We start from the raw sequence: 19239 nt of genomic DNA on the forward strand, positions 1-19239 counted from the left end.
CTAAATATAATGAGTATTACACTTGTGTGTTATATATAGCTTATGTGTGCCTATTTTTAATAGCTTTAAAGTAGTGCTATTCTGACGGAAAAGGTAGTACAAATATGAGTTCTTAATTTCTAAGTTTTGAATGATAAAAAAATATTATAGTTTACTACAACTTTAATATTAATGGGCTTTAAATAATGAAATCGATATAAAATATAATTTAATTTCTTTTAGAATCCTAAATATAAAGATTCTCTACATAATTCAAATATGAAAAATTTTAATAATTAGAATTATAGTTGATTTCAATATCCCAGATATTAGAAAAATAATTAAATGTTCATTCCTATATATTAGAGAAATATTTAAATTACTATTTCATCCAGTGTGAACTGTATTTTTGCAGGGTAAAAAAGGTAAACGACATTTCGCTAAACAATGCATAATGAAAAGATTGGAGAAAAAAGAAAGATAATCCCAGGTTTTGTCTGTTGATGCTCGAGTGAGCAGTGGATTACCCTCCTTTATTAATGTTTTACCAGCTTTGCAAAGGACTAGTCTAGTCTAATGATATGCGCTTTTCGCGTGTATCCTATCTAATGGGTTATTTTAATAAAAATAAATTAATCATATTAATATTATATTAAAATTTATATTAGAGTAATTATAAATAAGAGTGTATGTTCCAAAAATTGAGAAATATTAATCTTATACCTAATTTATAGGGGAAGAAATTGTCACATAAAAATAAAATATCAGTCAATATACAAATAATGATGAGGTTTAAAAGAAATAAAAAGATCATTTATCAAAAATATATTTGTTCAAAAACATATTTTTTTGCGGGGGGGAGGGTGTAATTTCTATATACATGTCATTTTTTAAATCTTAGATTTTTATTATGAAAATTTTCATCTCTAAATTCCCCATCTATAGTTTTTCAATTTATGAGAACGTACTCAATTCATATATGCGGCTTATTCAATTGATTTGATTTCTGAAAACAATTCTTTCATTTCGTTTTTAAAAGAAACACCACCTTAATGTCACGACACGAAATTCCCACCTTCGGGATCGTGATCGCGCCTAACATTTCACTTGCTAGGTAAGCCAACGTTACAATAATTTTAACCATTTTTAAACAAATTAAATTAAACGGAAGTCAATTACTGAAATAAAGTGCGGAAGACCATAACTACTGAATCATCAAAATACATCCATGAATCTGGTATCACAAGTGCACGAGCTATTAGAATAATACAAATAAAGGTCTGAATAAAATTCAAGTTGTTTGAAAGATAATACACAGCTAAGATAATATAGAAGGAAACTTCAGAACTGTGGACGTTGTGCAGTTATACCTCAAGTCTCTTCTGGGTAGCTGAATCCGAGCAAGTCTATGGTACGCCGCTAAGACCAACTCTAAAATTTGCACAAGAAGTGCAGAGTGTCATATGAGTACAACCGACCTCATATACTCCGTAAGTGTCGAGCCTAACCTCGACAAATTAGTGACGAGGCTATAAAAAGACACGTACGTAAACATCCTGTACAAATATATACAAATACGAAGCAACAATAACACAATAATTAACAATTTATAAGTTTGGGAGGGAACATGGAAGGGGAATGATATAGAAATTTCAGCAGAAGAAGTGTCGCGTAGCAGCCTATTAATTCATCAACAATAAAATGAGCAGCTGATAATATGAAAATGGCACGGTACCACCCTTCGTGCTTTAACTCTCTTCTGGCACGGCATCACCCTTCGTATTTTTACACTCTTTCTCACCATGACAAGGATAATATAAATAATATATATGGAACGGCATCACCCTTCGTGCTTTTACACTCTTCCTTACCATGAAAATAATAATATAAATTCGGAAGAGTATTTAAATGCGTGGATATATACTTATCAATCAATTCAATACTAGAATACCGACCTCACCTTCCAAAATATTCAACAATAATTAAACTAGCAATAATCTCACGAAGAATGATCAAATAAACAATAATAACTTAAGTAGGAATATCTTAATTAAATAGGTGATTATTCACAATAAGCAAATTTCACCCTCATGCTTTGACTCAACCACAACGCATAAGTACTTGTCACCCCACATATATGTTGTACTCGCACATTAAATCACGTAGCAAATAGACAAATAAGTCTTACTCCCTCAAGTCAAGGTTAACCACGATACTTACCTCGATTTGCAACCAACTCAAGATTCCAATAAACCTTTGCCTCGCGAATTGGTGTCTGGATGCCTCGAATCTAGTCACAAACAATTCAATATACTCAACACGAATTATAGAAATCAATTCTATATGAAAATACTAAATTTTCCAATGAGAATTTGAAATTTAACTCAAACAATTGCCCACGGGGCCCACGTCTCGGAACCCGACAAAAGTTATAAAATATGAACGCCCATTCAACCACGAGTCCAACCATACAAAGTTTACCAAATTCCGACATCAACTCGACCTTCAAATCCCCAAATCTTATTTTTCAAATCCCTAGGCCCAAATCCTTGAATTTCACCTCAAAAACACGTAACCTAGTCATCATAATCGATGATAATTCAATATTATCGACTAACAATGATCACAAGTGACTTACCTTAAGTTTTTCCGTGAATTATTGCTCAAATATCGCCCCAGCCCGTACTTGAAATGTCTAGAAATGAGAAAAATCTTGGAACCCCTCTGTTTTTAACACTGTCAGTGTTTCCGCATCTGCGATGCACTTGGCCGCATCTGTAATGACCCGACTGGTCATTTTGATCTCTAGCGCGTCGTTCGGCTGTTTGAGGCCATGAGCAGCTTCACTTCAGGTATTATGACTTGTACGCGTGGTCGGGATTGAATTTCGGGAAGTTCGGAGTTCAATTGGAAAGAAAATTTTTATTTCGAAAGCTTTAAGTTGGAAGAGTTGACTAAGATTGGATTTTAGAGTAAACGGCCTCGGAATCAGGATTTGAAGGTTCCAATAGGTTCGTATGATGATTTCGGACTTGAGCGTATGTTCGGATCGAGTTTTGGATGCCCCGAGAGCGTTTCGGCACCTATTGTGGAAGTTAGCATTTTGGAAGAATTTTCATAAATTTGGGTTAAAGTGCATTTCAATGTTATCGATATCCATTTGGAATTCCGAGTCTGAGAATAGCTCCGTATGGTGATTTCGGTATTGGGAGCGCGCCGGAAGTGGATTTGGAGGTCCGTAAGTCATTTTGGAGTCGTTTAGCGGAAGTTAGAAATTTAAAGATTTTTGAAAAGTTTGACCGAAGTGAACTTTTTGATATCATGATCGGAATCCGATTATGGAAGTTGGAGTAGGTCTGTAATGTCAAATATGACTTGTGTGCAAAATTCGAGGGCAATCGGGCGTGATTTGATAGGTTTCGGCATCGAATGAGGAAGTTTGAAGTTCTAAAGTTCATAAACTTTGAATTGGAGTGTGATTCGTGGTATTAGCATTGTTTGATGTGATTTGAGGCCTCGAGCAGGTCCGCATTATGTTTTGGAACTGGTTGGTATGATTGGACGGGGTTCGAGGGCCTCGAATCGAGGCCCTCAGTTTACTTCACATTTTTGGAGAGCAGTACAGAGTGAGTTGGGGACCCGTGTAGAGCTCAGCACAGCCTTTCATCCGCAGACCGACGGGCAGTCAGAGCGGATAATTCAGATTTTGGAGGATATGCTCAGGGCATGTGTGATCGACTTTGGAGGTCAGTGGGATCGTTTCCTGCCTTTGGCCGAGTTTGCTTATAATAACAGTTACCAATCCAGCATCGAGATGGCTCCATTTGAGGCTTTATATGGTCGGCGATGTCATTCACCTATCGGATGGTTTGAGCCAGGTGAGGCTAAGTTATACGGTACTGATTTGGTAAGGGGTGCCTTGGAAAAGGTAAAGTTGATTCGGGAGCGACTTCGTACAGCACAGTCCAGGCAGAAGAGTTACGCAGATCAGAAGTGATTTATCATTTTTGGTAGGCGAAAGTGTTCTCTTGAAGGTTTCGCCGATGAAGGGAATTATGAGATTCGGGAAGAAGGGCAAGTTGAGCCCAAGGTTTATAGGCTCATTTGAGGTGTTGAAACGAGTTGGGGAGGTTGCTTATGAGCTTGCATTGCCTCCCAGCCTATCGGGAGTTCATCCAGTTTTTCACGTATCTATGCTCCGGAAGTATCATGCCGACATATCACATGTGTTAGACTTCAGCACGGTTCAGCTAGATAATAGCTTGGGTTATGAAGAGGAGCCAATTGCCATTGTTGATAAACAGGTTCTCCAGTTGAGGTCCAAGAGGGTTTCTGCAGTAAAAGTCCAGTGGAAGGGCCAACTAGTCGAGGAAGCGACTTGGGAGGTCGAGGAAAACATGCGGAGCAGATATCCAAACTTATTCAGCACTTCACGTATAATTCTAAACCCGTTCGAGGACGAACGTTTGTTTAAGAGGTGGAAAATGTGATGACCCAAAATGTCATCTTTAAATTTAATAATTAATTATGTATTCTAATACCTCGAAAGTACTATTTATCATTCCTCGACTTGCGTGCGCAATCCGTAAAATTTCATGGAAAGTTTTTATGTGAAAAATGGATTTAAAATGTGGATTAGAGCTTTAAAACTTAATTGAGTTGACTTTGGTCAACATTTTGAGCAAACGGACTCGGATCAGTGTTTTGACAGTTTCGGTAAGTCCGTATCGTGATTTGGGACTTGGGCGTATGCCCGGAATCAAATTCCGAGGTCCCTAGCCCGAGATATGGAATTTTGAAGAAACATTTAAAATGTTTAAGTTCGAATAGTGATCGGATGTCTAATTATGTGAAAACGACCCCGGAATAGAATTTTGATGATTCCAACAGCTCCGTATGGTGATTTTGGACTTAGGAGCATGTTCGGAATTTTATTTGGAAGTCCGTAGTTAAATTAGGCTTGAAATGGCTAAAAACAAGAATTTAAGTTTGGAAGTTTGACCGATGAGTTGACTTTTTGATACCGGAGTCAGAATCCAGTTCCAAAAATTTTTATAGCTCTGTTATGTCATTTATGACTTGTGTGTAAAATTTGAGGTCAATCGGAGTTGATTTGATAGGTTCCGACATCGAATGTAGAAGTTGAAAACTCTTAGTTTCATTAAGCTTGAATTGGGGTATGATTCATGGTTTTAGCGTTGTTTGATGTGATTTAGAGGTTTGACTAAGTTCGTATGATGTTTTAGGACTTGTTGGTATATTTGGTTGAGGTCCCAAGGGCCTCGGGTGAGTTTCAGATGGTTAACAGATCAAAAATTGGACTTAAAAGCTGCTACAGTGTTTCCTCTTCTGTTGGATATTCTGAGTTGATATCGAGCCCAGGTATCGAGCCCAGGGTTGACAAGGCTCAGGCTCGAGCTTGAGATCGAAGCCACGATCGAAGGTCCAGCTCGAGGACATGATCGAAGGTAAGGCTCGAGGGCTCGGATCGAGACCCATGCTCGATGCCCTGATCGAAGGCCCAACCTCGATGTCCTGATCGAAGGCCCAACCTCGATGCCCTGATTGAGGCCATGACCGAGGTCCAGGCTCGAGCCTATGATCGAAGCCGCGATCGAGGCCCAGTTCCGAAGGCTGCTGGGCAGTTTTATAAAAAGAGGGCATTCGTCCCATTCGCCATTTTTAACAAATTGGAGCTTGAGCAGAGGCGATTTTTGATAATTAGTGTTTTGAGATTGGAAATTTGGAAAAGTTTAGAAATCTCATAGAAACAAAATTTTGAGATTTTGGTATAGATACGGAGTCGGATTTGAGTGAAACTGGTATGGTTGGACTCGTAATTGAATGGGTTGTCAAATTTCATAACTTTCGCTGGATTCTGAGATATGGGCCCCGCGGGCAAATTTTTAATTAATTTCGGGATCTTTTCTTAAAAATGTAGTATTTTCTTATAGAATTGATTCCTATAATATTTAGTGATGGTATCGAATTATTTTGGCTAGATTCGAGCCAGACGGAGTTGGATAATCGTGGAAAAGGCCTTATAGTGGATTAAATTGGAGCAAGACGAGGTAAGTCTCTTGTCTAATCTTGTGAGGGGGAAACTACCTCATAGATGATTAAAATTTAATAATTGTTGCTAATTGTGGGGGGCTACGTACGCACGAGGTGACGAGAGTCCGTGCGTAGCTACTATTAATGCTAAAGTCCGGGTAGTTTAGGACTCAAAGCATGCCTTACTTGTGTAAATTATATTATTTGATTTATTTATATTAATTGATATCTATATGAATATATTGTGAATTGTTAGATAAAGATATTAAAGGATGAAAATCTCATAGGCTTGATTGTCTGTTTAAATCAATTAATTATTAAAAGAAATTGTTCTCCTCCCGAATTTATCTTATAATAAATATACTCTCCTTCCGGAGGCACATAAGAAAATATCCTCCTTTCTTGTGGAGTGGGCCGAACGCCTCAGGTGGATAGATGCATCTATGGATCGCGTCGCACGTCTCTCGGTAGTGTACACGACACTCTGGATCGGGTCGTACGTCCTCGGCAGAAATCGTGCTTAATAATAATAATTACATGATACTTTAATAATTTATTTCAGCTTGTGAAGCTAATTAATAAATTGAAAAATCCTTGGAATTTAATGAATTATTATTCTTGCTTGTTAAGGAATTAATTGTTACTCTTGTAAATGAGGTTTAATTGATAAATTGGAAACTATTTGAATTGAAGGAATTTAATTAATATATTGAGAATTGTTACATTTGAAGGAATTTGATTATTTCTGCTAATTAAATAAATTATTGTGAATTCTGTAAATCATGCTGATTTAAATATCCTAGTTTTATTTCAGTTATTATTATTGACCCATAGTGAGTCTCAAAGTCGGCCATCTCGTCTCTACCACTTCGAGATTAGGCTTGATACTTACTGGGTACATGTTGTTTACGTACTCATACTACACTTGTTGCACTTTTTGTGCAGGATCTGAGACAGGTACTAGTGGAGGACCTATCATTACATACCCACGTCATCCTGAGGCATAGTGGTGAGCTGCCTTTCTGAGTCGTTCTGCAGCTACCAGTGTCTCTTCTTATATTTATATTCTGTCTATTTCATTTCAGACAGTATTTGGAGTTTTTTATAATCTATTAGATGCTCATGCACTTGTGACACCGGGTCTTGGCACACACATTGGTGAAAATTGATATTTTATTATTTTCTTGGAATAAAGTTTAACCAATGTACGTTTGACTTATTAGTTGGCTTGCCTAGCTGTAGTGTTGGGCGCCATCACGACCTATAGGTGAAATTGGGTCGTGACACCCTAAATGAGAGCTTAGGTCTTAGAATTTAGACCGTAGTCAAAACTGTGTGAAGACGGTTCCGGAATGGAATTCTGTCAATTTCGTTAGCTCCGTTAGGTGATTTAGGGCTTAAGGGCGTGTCCGGAATGTGTTTTGGGGGACCGTAGCTCATTTAGGCTTGAAATGGCGAAAGTCGAAATTTTGGAGTTTTGGACCGGTAGTTGAAATTTTGATATCGGGGTCAGAATTCGATTTCGGAAGTTGGAGTAGGTCTGTAGTGTTGAATATGACTTGTGTACGAAATTTGGGGTCAATCGGACGTGGCTTGGTTGGTTTCGACATCGGTTGTCGAAATTGAAAGTTTCAAGTTCTTTAAGTTTGAATCGGAGGATGATTTGTGATTTTAGCATTTGTTTGATGTGATATGTGTGTTTGACTAAGTTCGTATGGTGTTTTAGGACTTGTTGGTATGTTTGGTTGAGGTCCCTGGGGCCTCGGGTGTGTTTCGGATGCTCAACGGGTCATTTTTGGACTTAGAGAAGTAGCAGATTTTTCTGATTTTTGTTGCAGAAGTTTGTTCTTCGCGTTCGCGAAGGTGTGGACAGTGGAAGCATCGCGAACGCGAGGAGTAGGACGCGTTCGCAAAAAGTGTCTTCTGAGTGTGAGGTTTTGTTCTTCGCATTCGCGAAGGAGAGGACGCGAACGCGAAGGTATGGTCTGTGTGTGCATCGCGAACGCATGAGTGGTGTCGCGTTCGCAAAGAGGAGTGAGGCTATTGGGGACCCCAGGTCTTTGTTCTATGCGTTCGCGAAGTGGTGGTCGCATTCGCAAAGGTCTGAGCTGGTAAATCTTCGCGTTCGCGAAGCCGTGATCGCGTTCGCGAAGGGTTAAATTTGTGGACAGTCGAGTTGTGCTTCGCGAACGCGAGGGACCTGTCGCGTTCGCGAAGAAGAGAGGTCTGGACAGAAAGTTTAAGTTCAGAGAATGGGACTTCGTTCCATTTTCCATTTTTAACGATTTGGAGCTCGGATTGAGGCGATTGTTGGGAGATTTTCAGAGGAAACAACGGGGTAAGTGTTCTTAACTCAATATTGGTTAAATCACCTGAATCCATGGTTGTTCTTATCATTTAATTGGTGAATTAAGTTGGAAAAGTTTGAAAACCCTCTTGGATAAATTTGAGGATTTGAGGGCCGAATTGTTATCGGAATTTTGTAATTTTGGTATGGTTAGACTCGTGGTGGAATGGGCGTTCCTATTTTGTAACTTTTATCCGATTTCGAGACGTGGGCCCCATGGACAATATTTGAATTAATTTTGGGATTTTTGTTAAAGTGTTGATTTCATTAATTAGATGAGTCTATTATTGTTGTATTTATGATATGCAATTGCTTTTGGCTAGATTTGGGCCATTCGGGGCCGGATATTCGTGGGAAAGGCATTGTAACCGATTGATTGAGCTTGGTTCGAGGTAAGTGGCTTGCCTAACTTTGTGTAGGGGAAATCCCCTTAAGATTTGGAACTATTGTGTTATGTGAGGGCCGTGTACGTGAGGTGACGAGTACGTACACGGGCTAGTTGTGGTAAAACCCAATTTTCTTACCGAGCAGCAACATGTTTTCCTGTTATTTTGAGCTATACCATTTTAATAGTACTAATCTATTTTCATTCCTAATTGAGTTATTCCAATATGTGTAGCTATCATGTTTAGAGACACTAGATCTTTCCTTCAGTTGTTTATGATTCACGATGTTCCGGGTTTTGGGATTTGTTGTGTATTTTTGAATAGTTAGTTAAATTTATATTTTTATTTTATTATTCCGCAAAATGTTAGGCTTACCTAGTTGTAGAGACTAGGTATCGTCACGATGTCACACGGAGGGGAAATTGGGTCGTGACAAGTTGGTATCAGAGCCTTAGGTTCGCAGGTGTCATGAGTCACAAGCTGGGTTTTTTTAGAGTCTCGCGGATCAGTACGGAGACGTCTGTACTTATCTTCGAGAGGCTATGGAACTGTTAGGAAAATTTTACTACTTTGATTCCTTGTCGTGCGAAAATTGTTGACTTCAGAGATTCTAAATTTTTGTATTTTATTCTCTCACAGATGGTGAGTACACGTACAAGCGGATCTGATGAACAGGCACCCGCGCCCCCTGCTAGAGCTGCGAGAGGCCGGGGCCGGGATAGAGGCCGAGGACGTCCACGTGGTGCAGCCAGAGCACCCGCACGAGTTGCTACAGAGGAGCCCCCAGTAGCTCAAGTTGGAGGGCAGACACCTGAGATACCTGTTGCTGCACCAGCCCTCCAAGAGACTCTAGCCCAGTTTCAGAGCATGTTCGGCACCTTAGCTCAGGCTGGATTGATTCCACTTACTCCTGCCACATCTCAGGCCGGGGGAGGAGCACAGACTCCCGTTGCCGGTACTCCAGAGCAGCGGGTTCAGGTCGACCAGGTTCCAGAGGTTGTACCAATGTAGCCGATAGCTCCAGCTCAGCCCGAGGTTAGGGAAGCAGCTTCTGAGGCAGAGCAGCTCAGACTTGAGAGGTACAAGAAGTACCACCCACCTACTTTCAGCGGATTGGCTACAGATGATGCTCAGGGTTTTCTGGAGGAGTGTCATCGTATTCTCCGTACTATGGGTGTAGCAGAAACGAGCGGGGTCTCTTTTACCACATTCCAGCTTAGAGGAGCAGCCTACCAGTGGTGGCGTGCTTATGAGTTAGGTAGTCCGGCTGAGGCAGCTTCACTTACATGGACTCAGTTCTTGTATATATTTTTGAGAAAGTATGTCCCTCAGAGCCTCAAGGACTCATGGCGCGCGGAGTTTGAGCAGCTACGCCGGGGTGCTATGACTGTGTCAGAGTATGCAGCTCGCTTTAGTGATTTGGCTCGACATTCACCGACCTTAGTTTCCATAGTTCGAGAGAGGGTTCGATGATTTATTGAGGGTCTCCATCCCAGCATCCGGAGTAGTATGGCCACGGAATTAGAGATGGATATTTCTTATCAGCAGGTTGTGGGTATTGCCAGGAGGTTCGAGGGCATGTTTGCCCGGGATAGAGAGGAGAGGGAGGTTGAGAGGTCTCGAGAGGCTGGTTATTATTCGGGATCTCGTGCCCCAGCAGCTCGCCATGGTAGGGATTATGTGAGATGCCCCGTTCATTCAGCTCTTCCAGCCTCCAGCGGTGTTCCAGTTCCTTCTAGACCCCAGGAGCCTTATTATGCACCGCCAGTATCTAGTATGCCTCCTGCACGGGGTGTTCCTAGCGGCCAGTCCAGCAGACCTGGCCCGAGCCAGTCATAGTAGCCATGCCCTCCCAAAGCTTGTTTTGAGTATGGCTACACTCTCCACATGGTGAGGGATTGCTCCAGGATTAGGAGGGGTGCACCTCTACAGACTTTTCAGCCACAGCATGCTCCATCGGGTCCTCAGGCCATGATTGCAGCACCAGCTGCCACCCCACCTGCTCAGCGAGCCCGAGGTGGAGGTCGGGGAGGTAAAGGTCGCCCTAGAAGGGGAGGCCAGGCCAGATATTATGCCCTTCCTGCTCGTACAGAGGTTGTTGCTTCTGATTTTGTCATTACATGTATTGTTCCAGTCTGTCATAGAAATGCGTCGGTATTATTTGACCCAGGCTCTGCATATTCTTATGTGTCCTCTTATTTTACCCCGTATTTGGGCGTATCTTAGGATTCTTTGAGTTCCCCTATTTATGTATCTACTCCTGTGGGAGATTCTCTTGTTGTGTACTGCGTGTATCGGTCGTGTTTGATTGCTCTTAGTGGTTTTGAGACCAGAACCGATTTATTATTGCTCAGCATGGTGGACTTTGATATTATTTTGGGTATGGACTGGTTGTCGCCCCATTATGCTATTCTTGGTTGTCATGCTAAAACTGTGATGCTTGCTATGCCAGGTATACAGCGATTAGAGTGGAGAGGTACCTTAGAGTATACTCCCACCAGAGTTATTTCTTTTCTTAAAGCTTATCGAATGGTTGAGAAGGGGTGTGACGCGTATCTAGCTTATGTGAGAGATGTCAGTATTGATACCCCTACAGTTGAGTCAGTTCCAGTAGTGAGAGACTTTCCAAATGTGTTTCTAGCTGATCTTCCGGGCATGCCGCCCGACAGAGATATTGATTTTGGCATTGATTTGTTGCCGGGCACTCAACCCATCTCTATATCCCCATATCGTATGGCTCCTCCTGAATTGAAGGAGTTGAAAGAGTAGTTACAAGAATTGCTTGATAAAGGCTTCATTCGGCCCAGTGTGTCACCTTGGGTGCTCCTATCTTATTTGTGAAGAAGAAGGATGGTTCTATGCGGATCTGTAATGATTACTGCCAGTTGAACAAAGTCACAGTGAAGAACAGGTACCCATTGCCTCGTATTGATGACTTATTTGATCAGTTACAGGGTGCCAGAGTGTTTTCCGAGATTGACTTACGTTCAGGTTATCATCAGTTGAAGATTCGAGAGCCGGATATCCTGAAAACTGCTTTCAGGACCAGATATGGTCACTATGAGTTTCTTATTATGTCTTTTGGGCTGACCAATGTCCCAGTAGCTTTTATGCACTTGATGCACAATGTGTTTAGGCCCTATCTTGACTCATTCATCATTGTGTTTATTGACGACATTCTGATATACTCCCGGAGTCGGGAGGATCATGAGCAGCACCTGAGGACTGCACTTCAGACCTTGAGAGAAAAGAAGTTATATGCAAAAAATTTAAAGTGTGAGTTTTGGCTAGACTCAATGGCATTCTTGGGTCATATAGTATCGAGTGAGGGGATCCAGGTGGATCCAAAGAAGATTGAAGCAGTGCAGAGTTGGCCCAGACCGTCCTCAGCGACAGAGATCCAAAGTTTTCTTGGTTTGGCGGGGTATTACCGTCGCTTTGTAGAGGGATTCTCATCTATTGCAGGAGCCAGAAGGGTGCTCCGTTCAGGTGGACAAAGGAATGTGAGGAGAGCTTTCAGAAGCTGAAGACAGCTTTGACTACAGCACCAGTATTGTTATTACCTGCAAGTTCGAGGTCTTATACTTTATATTGTGATGCATCGCGGATTGGTCTCGGCGCGATGTTGATGCAGGACGGTGTGGTGATTGCCTACATATACAGACAACTGAAGGTGCACGAAAAGAACTATCTTGTCCACGACCTTGAGTTAGCAGCTATTGTTCATGCCTTGAAGATATGGTGACATTATTTGTACGGTGTTCCTTGTGAGATTTACACCAATCATCGAAGTTTGCAGCATCTGTTTAAGCAGAAAAATCTGAACTTACGTTAGCGGAGGTGGTTGGAGCTACTTAAGGATTATGATATCACTATTTTGTACCACTCTGGGAAGGCCAATGTGGTGGCCGATGCTTTGAGTCGTCGGGCAGAGAGTTTGGAGAGTTTAGCATATCTACTAGCAGCAGAGAGGCCATTGGCGTTGGATGTTCAGGCCTTAGCCAGACAGTTTGTGAGATTGGATATTTCTGAGCCGAATCAAGTATCGGCTTGTGTGGTCTCTCGGTCTTCTCTTTATGATCGTATCAGGGAGCGTCAGTATGATGACCCCCATATGCTTGTCCTTAAGGGCACGGTCCAGCACGGTGATGCTAAGGAGTCACTATTGGAGATGATGGTGCATTGAGTATGCAGGGCAGGCTATGTGTGCCCAATGTAGATGGTTTGCGTGAGTTGATTCTTCAGGAGGCTCACAGCTCGCGGTACTCCATTCATCCGGGTGCCGCGAAGATGTATCAGGACCTGAGGCAACATTATTGGTGGAGGGGGATGAAGAAAGACATAGTAGAGTATGTGGCTAGATGTCTAAATTGCCAGCAGGTGAAGTATGAGCATCAGCGACCAGGTGGGTTGCTTCAGAAAATAGAGATTCCAGAGTGGAAATGGGAGTGGATCACTATGGACTTCATTGTTGGTCTCCCACGGACTCAGTGGAAGTTTGATGCAGTTTGGGTGATTGTGGATTGGTTTACCAAGTCGGCTCATTTCATTCATGTGATGATTACCTATTCTTTCGAGCAGCTAGCTCGAATCTACATCTGTGAGATCGTCACGCTTCATGGCGTACCGGTATCTATTATCTCTGACTGGGGTACGTAGTTTACATCACGGTTCTAGAGAGCTGTACCGTATGTGTTGGGTACTAGGGTTGAGTTGAGCATAGCATTTCACCCTCAGACGGACGGGAAGTCCGAGCGCACTATTCAGATATTAGAGGATATGCTCCGTGTGTGTGCCATAGATTTTGGGGGTGCTTGGGACCAGTTCTTGCCACTAGCGGAGTTTGCTTACAATAACAGTTATCAGTCCAGCATTCAAATGGCGCCGTATAAGGCTCTAAACGCTAGGTGGTGTCGGTCCCCAGTGGGTTGGTTCAAACCCGGTGAGGCTGGATTATTGGGTACGGACTTGGTTCAGGATGCCTTGGAAAAAGTGAAGGTGATTCAGGATAGACTTCGCACAGCCCAGTCCAGACAGAAGAGTTATGCGAACCGAAAGGTTTGCGATGTGGCATTCATGGTTGGAGAGCGAGTCTTGCTCTGGGTTTCGCCTATGAAGGGCGTTATGAGGTTTGGAAAGAAGGGCAAGCTGAGCCCAAGGTTCATTGGTCCATTTGAGGTGTTGCATCGAGTTGGGGAGGTTGCTTATGAGCTTGCATTGCCTCCCAGTCTAGCAGGAGCTCATCCGGTATTCCATGTTTCTATGCTCCAGAAGTATCACGGTGATTCGTCACATGTGTTGGATTTCAGCTCAGTTCAATTGGACAAGGATCTATCTTATGTCGAGGAACCAGTGGCTATTTTAGACAGGCAGGTCAAAAAGCTAAGATCAAAAGACATTGCTTCCGTGAAGGTCCATTGGAGGGGACAGTCGGTCAAGGAGGCAACTTGGGAAACCGACCAGGATATGTGCAGTCGTTATCCTCATATTTTCACCATTTCAGGTATGTCTCTATGCTCGTTCGAGGATGAACGATTATTTTAAGAGGGGGAGGATGTAACGACCCGGCCAGTCTTTTTGAGAGTTAGAGCCCCGAACCCCTATTAACTATTTTTTCCATATCTATTTCTGCTATTGTGACTTGGCGGGATGATTGGTTTTGAGTTTCGGAGTATTTTGGGACACTTAGTTCCTAAATGAGAGCTTAAGTCTTAGAATTTGGACCGTAGTCGAAACAGTGTGAAGACGGTTTCGGAATTGAATTCCGTCAATTTTGTTAGCTCCTTTGGGTGATTTTGGGCTTAGGGGCGTGTCCGGAATGTGTTTTGGGGGCCCGTAGCTCATTTAGGCTTGAAATGGCGAAAGTCAAAATTTTGGAGTTTTGGACCGGTAGTAGAAATTTTGATATCGTGGTCGAAATCTGATTCGGGAAGTTGGAGTAGGTTCGTAGTGTTGAATATGACTTGTGTGCAAAATTTGGGGTCAATCGGACGTGGCTTGGTTGGTTACGACATCGGTTGTCGAATTTGGAAGTTTCAAGTTCTTTAAGTTTGAATCGGAGGATGATTTGTGATTTTAGCATTTGTTTGATGTGATTTCTGGGTTCGACTAAGTTTGTATGGTGTTTTAGGACTTGTTGGTATGTTTGGTTGAGGTCTCGGGGGCCTCGGGTGTGTTTCAGATGCTCAACGGGTCATTTTTGGACTTAGAGAAGTAGCCGATTTTTCAGGCTTTTGTTGCAGAGAGCTCGCGTTCGCGAAGGTGTGGATAGTGGAAGCATCGCGAACGCAAGGAGTAGGACGCATTCGTGAAGAGTGTCTTCTGAGTGTGAGGTTTTGTTCTTCGCATTCGCGTAGGGGAGGATACGAACGCGAAGGTATGGTCTGTGTGTGCATCGCGAACGCGTGAGTGGTGTCGCGTTCACAAAGAGGAGTGAGGCTATTGGGGACCCCAGGTCTTTGTTCTACGCGTTCGCGAAGTGGTGGTCGCGTTCGTAAAGGTCTGAGCTGGTAAATCTTCGCATTCGCAAAGCCGTGGTCGCGTTCGCGAAGGGTTAAATTTGTGGGCAGTCGAGTTGTGCTTCGCGAACGCGAGGGACCTGTCTCGTTCGCGAAGAAGAGAGGTCTGGACAGAAAGTTTAAGTTCAGAAAATGGGACTTCGTCCCATTTTCCATTTTTAACAATTTGGAGCTCGGATTGAGGTGATTGTTGGGAGATTTTCAGAGGAAACAACAGGGTAAGTGTTCTTAACTCAATATTGGTTAAATCACATGAATCCATGGTTATTTTTATCATTTAATTGATGAATTAAGTTGGAAAAGTTTGAAAACCCTCTTGGATAAATTTGAGGATTTGAGGGCCGAATTGTTATCGGAATTTAGTAATTTTGGTATGGTTAGACTCATGGTGGAATGGGTGTTCCTATTTTGTAACTTTTACCTGATTTCGAGACGTGGGCCCCACGGGCAATTTTTGAGTTAATTTCGGGATTTTTGTTAAAGTGTTGATTTCATTAATTAGATGAGTCTATTATTGTTGTATTTATGATATGTAATTGCTTTTGGCTAGATTTGGGCCATTCGGAGCCGGATATTCGTGGGAAAGGCATTGTGACCGATTGATTGAGTTTGGTTCGTGATAAGTGGCTTGCCTAACTTTGTGGGGGGGAGGGGGGGGGAATCCCCTTAAGATTTGGAACTATTGTGTTATGTGAGTGCCGTGTACGTGAGGTGACTAGTACGTACACGGGCTAGTTGTGGTAAAACTCGATTTTCTTATCGAGCAGCAACATGTTTTCATGTTATTTTGAGTTATACCATTTTAATGAGTACTAATCTATTTTCATTCTTAATTGAGTTATTTCAATATGTGGAGCTATCATGTTTAGTCTAATACAACATGTCTATGTGTCTTAATTGTTTATGTGAATTATGTGCAGCATGCTTAGTGAATTTCCTGCTTCTTCCATGACTGGTACTTAGTCTAAATTGTAAGAATTTCGTGATGTAGTTGTATTTCTATCATTCGCGCTGCATATTTACTTTGGGACTACGGAACGGTATTCCGGGAGATCCTCATGTACTGCATATTTACTTTGGGACTATGGAACGGTATTCCGGGAGATCTCCCTGTACTGCATATTTACTTTGGGACTACGGAACGGTATTCTAGGAGATCCCCCTACTCATTTACGTTTGGGACTACGAGACGGTATCTCGGGAGATCCCCTGTTGTGTTTCTGTGTACTAAGCTGTTACCTTCTATGATTTCATTGTTGTTCAATTTCAGCCTTTATTTTATTGCGGTATTTCACTCTATATTATTTTATTATATATTTACCAGTAGGGACCTGACCCGAACTCGTCACTACTCGACCTAGGTTAGGCTTGGCACTTACTGGGTACCGATTATGGTGTACTCATGCTACTCTCTGCACATGTTTTTCGTGTGCAGATCCAGGTGCACCTTATCAGCCGCATTATCAGTGAGCCGGGACAGTTTTGGAGACTTCAAGGTATAGCTGCCGCGTCCGCAGACCTCGGAGTCCCCTTCTACTCCTTCCCATGTCCATTATCTTCTGTATTTTTCCTTGTTAGACTCTGATGTATAGAGACACTAGATCTTTCCTTCGGTAGTTTGTGATTCACGATGTTCCGGATTTTGGGATTTGTTGTGTATTTTTGAATAGTTGGTTAAATTTATATTTTTATTTCATTATTCCGCAAAATGTTAGGCTTACCTAGTTGTAGAGACCAGGTGCCGTCACGACATCACACGGAGGGAAAATTGGGTCGTGACAGCACCTGCGCGCGTGGAGCCGCAGAAGCAGAGGCGCAGAAGCGGATAGTGGCCGCAGATGCGGAGTTGAGGGGTCTGGTGGAAGACCGCAGAAGCGGTAGTTGGGCCGCACCTGCGGAACCGCAGAAGCGGTCAAGTGACCGCAGCTGTGGAAGTCGGGGTTGGGCAGTGTCTTCTTTAAAATGAGGGTTTGGCTCTATCTCATTTTATTTCGCCCATGGGAGCCGATTTTGGATCACATTGGAGTGCCATCTTCATCAATCATAATGGGGTAAGTGCTTTCTTCACAATTTTGAGTTAAATTCATGAGTTTATATGGATTTGAACATGAGAATTATTGTAAATAGGATTATAATGAGTATTTGAGTATATATTAATGGGTTTGCATAATTATTGACTAGTTTTGGAGCGTTGGGCATCAGTTTGAGTCGTCGGAAGGGCTTGGGAGCCAGTTATGGAACTTCGGAGCGAGGTAAGTCTCTTTTCTAACCTTGTAAGAGGGAATTTCCCTATAGGTGAAATAATTCAATATGTGCTCCTATTTGTCGGAGCTACGTACGTACGAGGTGACGAGAGTCCGTGCGTAGCTACTATTATGCTTATGTCCGGGAAGTCTAGGACCCAAATCACGTTATACTTGCGATGCTTGCATCCTACTTGTTAATTTAACCGTTTAAAACAGATTGGAACTTGATAAAGGAATTTCAAAAGGGTTAGACTTCACCTACTTGGGTTTTGGACGGGTCACTTGACCATTAATGAGAATTGATATTTCTTTAAATATCAAACCTAAATAAATCCTTGATTTGGTTGTCTGAATGTGTTTATCTTTTGTGGAACGGGCCGAACGCCTCGGCAGATTAAATAGATGTATCTATGGTTCGCGTCGTTCGACCCTCCGGCAGTGCACAATTTAATATTATGTTGGATCGGGTCGTACGACCTCGGCATGATTTGCGCATGACTTAATTGATCGTTTTGGAATTATTGATAATTGATATGGCCTCATTGGCCGAAGATATAAATTGTTAAAAGATGAAAATAAATTTGGAAATCCCCTGTTAACAAAAGAATTATTTATCAACTTCATGTTATTGAGTTATCGTTGCCTTGTAAAGTCCATAATTTATTATATTATCGGTATATTATTATTGGACCACTAGTAAGTGTTGGAGTCGACCTCTCATAACTACTTCTTCGAGGTTAGACTGGATACTTACTGAGTACACGTTGATTTACGTACTCATACTACACTTGCTGCGTATTTTTGTGCAGGTGCATATATGTCTAGCACCCTTGCGGGCGCAGAGGTGTGGTCAATGCGGAGAATTAGGTGAGCTGCATTGCCATCTACGATCCGTAGCCAGCAGAGTCCCCTTCAGAGTTACTTATGTATTTTTCTGTCTAATTTATATTCTGGGCAGGTGTTGTATTTTATTTTATCTTCCTAGTTGATGCTCATGCACTTGTGACGCCAGGTTCTAGGATGATTATGGGATGTTCAGTATTGAAATTGGAAAACCTTGTTATCTATTCTGTAAATTCATCTTTTACTAGTTAAATTGAAGTAAATTTACGATTTCAAAAATATTAAAATGAGAATTTAATTAACTATTTAGTGTTGACTTGCCTGACCATGGTGTCCGACGCCATCACAACCTTTAACGGATTTTGGGTCGTGACAGCATCTACGGTCTCGCAGATGCGAGGGTGGAGGTCGCTTCTGCGGTTGGCTCGCTTCTGCGGACAATAGTCCGCTTCTGCGAAGAAGCGTTCGCTTCTGTGGTCCAAGGCCCCCTTATCCCAGGCCGCATCTGCGACCATTGCGTCGTTTTTGCGGTCGCGCTTCTGCGATGCGCCTTCCGCTTCTACGGACTATCCGCTTCTGCGAGGCCTGGCTCGCTTCTGCGATCTCGCACCTGCGGTCAAAAATCCGCAGGTGTGATTACATCAGAAAGCCAAAATTTCAGATTTTCCTTAAGTCCAAATTTTGATCCGTTAACCATCCGGAATCCACCCGAGACCCCTAGGACCTCAACCAAATACACCAACAAGTTCTAAAATATCATACGAACTTAGTCAAAACCTCAAATCATATCAAACAACGTTAAAACCACGAATCATACCCCCATTCAAGCTTAAGGAACTTAAGAATTTTTAACTTCTACATTCGAT

The sequence above is a fragment of the Nicotiana tomentosiformis genome, chromosome 3 (assembly GCF_000390325.3).
Source record: "Nicotiana tomentosiformis chromosome 3, ASM39032v3, whole genome shotgun sequence".
Lineage (NCBI taxonomy): Eukaryota > Viridiplantae > Streptophyta > Magnoliopsida > Solanales > Solanaceae > Nicotiana > Nicotiana tomentosiformis.